This window comes from Toxotes jaculatrix, chromosome 7, assembly GCF_017976425.1.
Source record: "Toxotes jaculatrix isolate fToxJac2 chromosome 7, fToxJac2.pri, whole genome shotgun sequence".
NCBI lineage: Eukaryota > Metazoa > Chordata > Actinopteri > Toxotidae > Toxotes > Toxotes jaculatrix.
In genome coordinates this window covers 6,333,291-6,342,308 of record NC_054400.1, presented here as the reverse complement: position 1 = coordinate 6,342,308, position 9,018 = coordinate 6,333,291, and positions in this window count along the sequence as shown.

The following is a 9,018-nucleotide window of genomic DNA, read 5'->3' as shown; positions in this document are numbered from 1 at the left end:
CAAATCTTGTTGCATGGCGGGATACAGAATTAATTGATGTTCTGGACATTTTTGGCGAATGTGTTGGCAAACATTCAAATATTAGCATTCATCTTGAGTTGTATTGTGGCAAATGTGCATATAAGGCAAGGGAATGTTACCTATACAGCACATTTCATCACCTCGGAACTGAACTTATTCACATTCACATTTAAGTGCATAAAGCAACAGGTGACATGAGGTTGTAAAAAAAAAAAAAAAAGTAGCACTGAAGTGATGAAAGATGCTTGAGTCAGCATCACTTTAGGAAGAAGTGGGCTTATCAGACCTCTGTAGCCTTCATCTCTGCTTGAGGCTAAGGCTCGATGCTAGATTAGCCGCTACAAGCAAAACACTCTCAAATCTCAGCCTAGATATCCAAATATGTTGGCTGTGTATAGACACCATCAGGAATGATCTACAACAGTCTTCTCTTATCCCTCGTGTACCTCTCTCTTTTCCTTCAGTGTTTCATCTCTATCATTTCATTTGTCTTCCTTTCTGTCACACTTTTTCTCCCTTTTGCTGTCTCCCATCTCTCTCCATCTCACACTCATCAATTTCATCTGCGTTTGCCAACAGAGAATAGCTGAGCCTTAATGTGCACATGCGATAATTGCATGTTTCCAGTGTGTGATGCATGTGTGTGTCAGTGAATGAGAATCAGAGAGGAAAAGTGTATTTCCAAGCATGGATGTTCAGTTGTCTGCCAAAGCTACAGTTCAAGTGCGCATACAAGTGTGTGTGTGTGTGCGTTTGTGCGTGCGTGTGTGTGCGCGTGTGTGTGTGCGCGCGTGTGTGTGTGTGTGTCAGATCCAGGCTGGCTGGTCTTTAGGGTCTCAACAATGCTGGTACCAAAACGACTTCACACAGTTTCTCATAATTCCCTACTCTCTGTCTCTCCAAATACACTGTTGCCTTTATCATCAGCTAAAACAAATAGCCTCATGCTCCCCAGACAGACAGACAGACACACATGCACACAAACAAACACACACTCCACAAATCCTTCTTTTGAGGACCGATCGGTGGCTAACATTAATTCTATATCCCTTTAATCCCAAAGTGCGTTAATTACTTTACCCTAACTTTAACCTAAATCTAACCCATAGCCTGCATATTAGTCATGTGTGTTAAAGTGAAGACCAATCAAATCTAACTTTAGAAACTTTTCATGCCTCTAAAATCTGTCCTCACAAGGATAGGAATACAAGAATATACGCACACACAGACCGGTGGGAATCATTTCTGTGTGTAATTTTTCCCGTTCGCTGCTAGTGGAGCGGGCTGTTTGATTGGTTGCTGCAATGATAGATGCCTGGCCAGTTTTCTGATTACTACAATCTTCGATCTCCAGAGCCCAACATAATCAGAATAAATGTCCCCTACTGTGGAGGGAGTAAAGGTGTGTGTGCTGTGTAGGTTGTGTGAGACAGGGAGACAGAGGGGTAGAAGAGAAAATAGGTATGAGAGTGTATTGTGACAGGGTGGTGCAAGTGTTTGTACAGGAGTGAGTGACAGATGGTGTGTAATGCGTGTGGAGCATTGATGTAACGGGACAAACTGATTTTGGTTTATGTTTTTATTTTTTATTTTTTATTTTTTTTTTTTTATTTTTACTCAAAGTGAGGTGTTGTTGTTATGCCCTTTTTGCAATTTCTTGTTGCTTTTAATATTTTTGCCTCTTTCAAATCACAGCAGGCGACTGTGTTAGTTCTTGCGCCAAATATAAAAAAAAAAAAGCAAAACAAAACAACAACAAAAAATTGTAAAAGCAAGTGACTGAAGTGTCAAGTGAACCAGTTCTGATGACTTCAGTGAAACTATGGTGATGTGATAAAAGTAGTAATTCTCAATTATTTATCATCACTACATCAAATCCATAATAATTTTAGTGTTTATCTTACAAACCTTTCATGTCAGACAATTTTTTTTTTTTTTTTTTGTATTTTAAAGTCACTTAACCAGTCAGAGGATAATTTGATTAAATAAGTGGTGGCAAATTTCTTTCCAGCAGTCATCGCATGCAATAGAAGCTAACTGTTTATTGTAGCTGTGCAGCTTCAAAGTCATTTATCATGAGCCGTGAGTCAATTTTGATATTCGCTAAAAAAAGCGATGCGCAGTGATGTTCAGGAAATTGCTCGGCTGTCAGCTTTTTTTCTACAGGCATTGAAGGAGGCTGGTTACCATGCCAGATGACATCCATCATCAGGAAAACTGATTTGCAAGTGGAAAACAAAGCCTCAGACTTTTCTCACTCACCCCTCACGTCCACCAAAAGTTGTTCTAATATATTATGTGAGGCATTTACAGGAAAAAGAAGAGACAAAAGACTTTAGTTGGGTGTTTTTAGCAGGCTGTTCTTTGTCTTTATTATACAAATTTTTTTCCCCATTTATTTGAATCTTCTCTGTTGCATCGACACAATAATCCTCAGCATTATGCTAAAGTCCACATTCAGTTAATGCTGAGTTACCCTCATATTTACAGCTTTACCACGTACATTAATGCATTTAAATCAATAAATACTACAATCGCATAGGGCAACTTGGTTTTCCAAAAATGTTAAACTGTTGTCTCAGTGTCTACCCACAGAAGCTGGTAACATTCCGTTGCAGTCAGGAACCTGATCAAACATATACTTTTCTACATCCAATTTTATAGAAACATCTGACAGGCTTAAGCAATGATGTAATAGTGTCAAACACACAGACACATACACACAAACATCTCTGACCCACCTTTTTAAATTTCAATCAGGCTCCTTGCATCACATAGATCAATATTTATAAAATCAATATTTATTAGCCTCGGATTGACCGTGGTGTCAACCTAAACCTATTGAATTGGCTGAGATATTGAAGTGTCAACCTTAACACCTCAGTATTTACTGGGTATGTTTGAGTAATGGGTGGCAGGAGTCAGTGGTTAAAATAAACAAGGTTGCAGGTTTAAATACCATTTATTTCTAAACCTTAAGTACAAAGTGCTTCATACAAAGTGACATTGCATCATTAAAATAAGGTAAAACACAATGATTAAATAAAATGTCCCCAAGTGGGTCATTCCACATCTCTGAGGTTTTAACAGCAAAGGCTCAATTGCCCTCAGCGTTAAATCAAGTCAATCAAGCCTGAGGAAGGTACATTTTTCCCCATCTCATGAGGGGTTTAAAGGTCACACACATGTTCAGGGACCAGGTCAAGACATAAAGGCAATCAATAAAATCTTAAAATAAATTCTAAAATGCAAACAACGTTGGTGTTACAACATCGTTTTTTCATGCACTGAACAATTTCTAAATCTGGGGCCATTTTACTTCCATGATATCCCTACTTTCTAACTAGTGGAAAGAAAACATCTGTGCATCAGTGCTAACCACTGCACCACCATGCCGCCCTACATACACCTAACTTTCCAATGTTATTTCTGTCTATATTCTGAAGATTTTTACAGAGCTATTTGTTCATATATCATTCATACCCTGATTTATATAACATTTTATTTCTAAAAACTTGGTGAAAATTGATTTTTTTTAATGGCTGTGAACAGTATGAAAGTCCCATCTGTAAAAGCCTTTGACTGTAATACTGTATTTGTAGGGCCTCCTGGGACCGCAGGTCAATTCATTCATTGTTGCATTTAAACTGAACTCAGCTTCAAAGAATTACTCAGGTCTCCCACCGATACCTGTACTCTGCCCGTGGGCCCAACTACCATCTACCACTCGTCACTGTGTGACCTATAACTCATGACGTCACCAGGGCAACAAAACCCCAGCACCCCTTGCTGCTGTAATCAGTGTTGTGTTTGGTTCACATTCATACAAAGGATTAGATCTAGGTAGCACAATCTGTCTCCCTTACATGGGTCTAGATGTGTTGATGGCAAATTACCAGACTGTCAAACAACTCCGTAGGTTGTACACTGTGATTTGAATCACAATGTACAGAGTCCTGGAGTAACATAAGGAGCCCTCAAATTACAAATAATACAAAGCAACAATGTCAGCGCCCCCAGCTTATTGTGTGTGGCTGCTGGAAGTGAAGTGCTGATAGACAGATAGGCTTGATAGACAGGAGAGAAGGATGCTGGCATTATCTATATTATCTACACAACCAGAAGGGCGAAAAGGGAGCATGAGTGAACAAGAAGAGCTGAGTTGTTTGATTCAACTGATGCAGTGTGTGTGTGTGTGAAAACCTGACTTGTACAACCTGTGAAAAACAATTTAAACTTTTGTTGTACCTACTGCTGTGGTGTCAGGGAGAAACAAGGAATAAGAAACGGAAGGGAAGGAGAGAGTGGTGTGAATGAGTGAAAGAAACGATGGTGACAGTGTGTGTTGGTCGTTGCTGTTTGTGTCATAGTGCATGTGCACAATTTGGAGTGCGAAAGAGAGAAGAGGGTGTTTACGCGGAGCAGCAGAGAGTGCATGAGAGAAGGGTGGACTGTGTGTGTGTGTGTGTGTGACAGTGACTCTAATTGCTCTTCACCTCTACTTCAAAAGCTTTTAGCCTAGTCAGCACTCAGCCAATCAGAATGCCCGCACAAAATAGCCAGTCTGTGAGCAAAAGAGACTCGAGGCAAGACTGTCTCCCGGCTAACTGGATTACCTTCACACTCTCTCTGTCATACTGTGTTGAATGGTGCGGTACACAACTAAAATTAACTTAATGAAGTGACAAAAATGGCCACTTTCTATGATTTCTGTTTCCCTGTCTCTCCACCAGCAGTCCCGCTCGGCTGCTTGGCTTCACTGTGGCTTTTCTCTTTCCTCCTTTTTTTTCTTTTTTTTTTTTTTTTGATATTCCTCTCACCGCTCCTTCTCCTCCTCCTTTCTCAGCACTCATTTCATTTGCATTGATAAGTATGTTTCTCAATTTGGGGAATAAAGTATAAGTGTCTGAAACTGCCTCCTGCTATCTAGGCGCAGCTGTGAATAAGCCAGCTACAAAGCTGGGATAAATGCGTTTGCAATTACAGAGGAGAAAGAGAGAAAGAGAAGACAGAAAGCTTCAGCTGTCAGCGAGATATGTGTGCACCTCATCGCTTTCTCTCTTGCTCGCACAAATTCAAAGATGCTTGACTCTGTATCACTGTCAGAAAATAAACAAAATTGCCAAAGCAGTTTACATTACAATACTCAATGATAAAGAATACACACAAATCAAAATAATGAGATTTTTCCAATGACCTTTCAGTCTCTTCACCATCTGTCACTGAAGGAATTCTAAAGGTGCCTTCACTTTATTTGTGAAAATTTGACTGCTGGAAGGTTTTTTTGTTGTTGTCCATGTCTGTTAGCTACTAACAGCCAGTGAAAGTGACAGCACAGACAGGCAGTTTCCAGCTAACAACACGCACCAACACATAAGCTGTGCTCAGCTTCCACCTATGGCAGAGGAAAGATACTTCATGAATGTAAAGCCTCAATTTAAAGATTAGATAGTTCTTTTTCACTGAAGATATTTTGACATGTCACAGTAGGAAAAGGCAAGGTGTAAATTGAATTCCATTTGGCTGCATCAGTTTCAGAGTCGTGGTATTATTCATGCTGGCTCATTGTCACACTGTCAGCTCACTGGGACTCTTGAATAGAACAGAGCCATCATTAATGTTATTAGTAACACCTGTGCTTTTTTTCTTTTCTTAGCCATGCTAGCGGTGTCCCTCTAAAGATGGAACTGTCAGTCTGTTGGTCGGTACACCATTTTGGTCTAGACTGAAATATCTCATCAACTGTTGAATGGGTGGAAATCAAATTTGTACAGACATTCTACAGACTTTAGCATTACTGGTAAGACTGGAATGTCCTTACAACTACTGGACTGGGTTTTCCCGCATTATTCAGTATTTTAGATTCATCTTTCAGTGGTGAATAATTTTCGGAAAGTCACTTTCTGAGGATGAAGTCGCTGCAGAGGCCCTTTTTCCTACTAAAGAACAACCCTAAGACTAGAGCTGGTTTCCCTGATATGTATGAACACTTTGTTCCCCCACACATTAAAATTAGTTTCCCTGAATCACATTTTACAACTCCAACTCCAACTTTAAATAAAACCCTATTTTTTGTGTTACTAAGCAACAGCGACAGTTACACACAGACTGCACAAACTCACACACTTTACAATTAATGATTTTTTTGGTAAGATAATAATCTTAAACCTCTGCCGATGACAACCACTCCAGTGTCTCATAATCAGTTTTTACATTCCACTCCACAGCTGTAGGCATTTACTCGATAACTACGAAGTATACCTTTTCCACTTTTCCAATTTATCCTTTGATAAAGTTGGCTTTGTAAAAGCTCATTTCCCTCTTGGTTTAACTGTTTCCTCCACAGGATTAGATTATCCATCTAACACCTCCACTCCTCCATACTCCTCTCTGGTTTTCTCTCTGGATCTTCACCTCAGCTTCTTTTCTCTCTGTGTCTCTTCCCTCTTCTTTCTCTACCTTGTTTTTCTTCCTCACCCTCCTTTTTGGATTCTCTGTCTCTCTTTTTGCCACCTCCAACTCTCTACTGATTAAGAAAGAGAGGAGAAAAAAGAGTAGCGTACGAAGGAAAAAACAGTCAGTAGATCGGTGGGAAAGTTCAATTAAACTGTGGGCCTCTGGGCTTTTGTATCAGTGTGTATGTGTGTGAACGCCTGTGTGTTTATGGTCGTGCATGCTTCTGTCGAACAACTGAAACTGTGTGTGTGCGTGCGTGTATGTGCGTGTGTTGTATTGAAATGTGTGAGGGTATGTGTGCAGACTTTGCATCTTTGCTGGTGTGTATTTCAGTCTCGGCTCTCCAGGATTAGTTTTTCCTCCTTAATCAAGTGAGAGAGAAGCCCACAGGTAATTACGGTTTCTCTCCAAAAACAACAACTGGGCTTCTGCTTTCCTGTTGGACTCCATCACAGTCAAATAAAGCCATAGTTAAAAGGACAAACAAAGTCACAAAGTTACTTCCATCATCCTGCAGCTTGAAGCAAAAACAAGAACTGTTTAATTGTATTAACTGGACTGAATGTACTGTTTCACACACAGGGAAGTTAAGATGTTCCTCATCGGTTTAACATATAAACCCTGCCTGTGGTTTACATGTATGCAGTTTTTAAGAAAATGTTGTTCATGCATTTCTCTCTGTGCTGTTTTTGTCTGTGCTCATTGGTTTGAAAGGGGCAGGAATCAGATGGGGGGAAAAGGTGATGGCACGTTCCCCTGTCTAATCAGGAATCTCCATAGCTGTCATTTGAATCTAAATTACAGTTTAGGGGTTGTGTGCTCATGTTGCCAAGCCAGCGTCGAACAAATGTGATCAATCCACATCCATATAAATAAATTTAGACCTGTTCAAACCAGTCTTTCAAACATCATATTTCCTGCTGCAAGGACACACTGATCACCACAGTTTGCAGTAGCTAAAGTCCTCTTGCAGCAAGCACAGCTCAGAAAATGCTTCTGGTTATAGAATTTAGAGTGAAATACTGACATCAGTGTATGTAAAATTCAAATGAGGAGCTGATAATATTTACTTCACTGTCATGACCTAAGTTTAAAAAAATGTTTGAAATTGCATTCAAGATCATCTTTAAAATTCAATTTCCTTTCAGGTTTTTGTATAATTGATTTTTCTCAAAATTTCAAAATTAATGTATGGATGCTGGTAGTTGTACAGAGATTGATGTCCTTATAAAATTGGGGGAAAAGGGAGGAGGTAGGACTCTGTATTATAACAATTGTATATGGTACTGACACAGAACAGAGGTTGAAGGGCCTAGATCTGATGAAGACTGATTTATTTGAATTGCTTTCATGACATGCAGTTGTGATGGAACCCACAGACCAAATGGTTAATCTCTTTCTGCTATGGCTTTCTGTTTTGAAATGTCTCACTTGGAAGACATTTCAAATGAGCTTGTATGAATTAGTCTGAAAAACTGTAGTGTTGACTAAAAAATTTCAAACAACTGCTCAAATAAACAAGCATCTTATGACAGATGACCCTCTGTTTACGTATCTTGTTACGAGCTCTGATTTAATTTGCACCAGTCCAACAGTACAGTTGTACATTTCCGACTATGTGTCAGAAACCAGTGAACAGACTGCACTGTTAGCTACATATGTCAATAGGAGCAATGTGTGGAGGTGTGTGGGAGACAGAGAATCCTGATGCATAAAGATTATCGTCTGTGTCAGAGCTTTTATGTGTGTGTGTGTGTGTGTGTGTGTGTGTGTGTGTGTGTATGTATGTTTATGTTTGTGTGCACCTTTTAGCATGAACATGCAAAAAACTATTCTTACGTAAAACTGTGTATGCGTGTACTTAATAACAGCTCTATCCTTGCATCATCAAGCAGCCTGTGGTTTATCTGTCTTGTAGTCCTCCAAAGACTCAATAAGCTTATGTGTTGTCATTAATTAGCAGCTAATATATGATGAAAGAAGAGCTGCTAATACCTAATTTTCCCAATGGACTGGCTTTAACATGCAACATCAACAAAAGCAATCAGTGATGTGGTAGGAAGGTACCCACGGACAGGGTAATTAATGCAGGCATTTTACTAGTCCTGAATTTAGCCCTTCTGATTATGATCCAGAAATTGTCAAACCAGTAAATTTATAAAAATCTTTCAGGGGGAGCAGAAACTCAGAAATAATTATCTTGTATCCTGTAATTGACTGAAATGGCCTTCCTACTCAGTGCAGTATTTCTGATTTGGTAATTGCTTTTAAATTCTCTCTTTTATCCAGGGAGCATCTAGGCTCTTTTTTTCCTCAGCGGTACTTGACAAAAACAGTAACCTTTCATTCTGTTAATGCATTCACACCTTAGGCTGTCTTATATTGTATCCCAAAAGTGGTATACAGTCTTCAATTAAACTTTTGCCACTGAAAACTTCCATGTCAGAAACTGGAAAATGCCTTGCTCATGGGCACCGTAAATGTTCTTTTCGAGTGTTTCACTCTCACCAGCCAGATTTCTCTTGTATCTGCTGCCTTTTT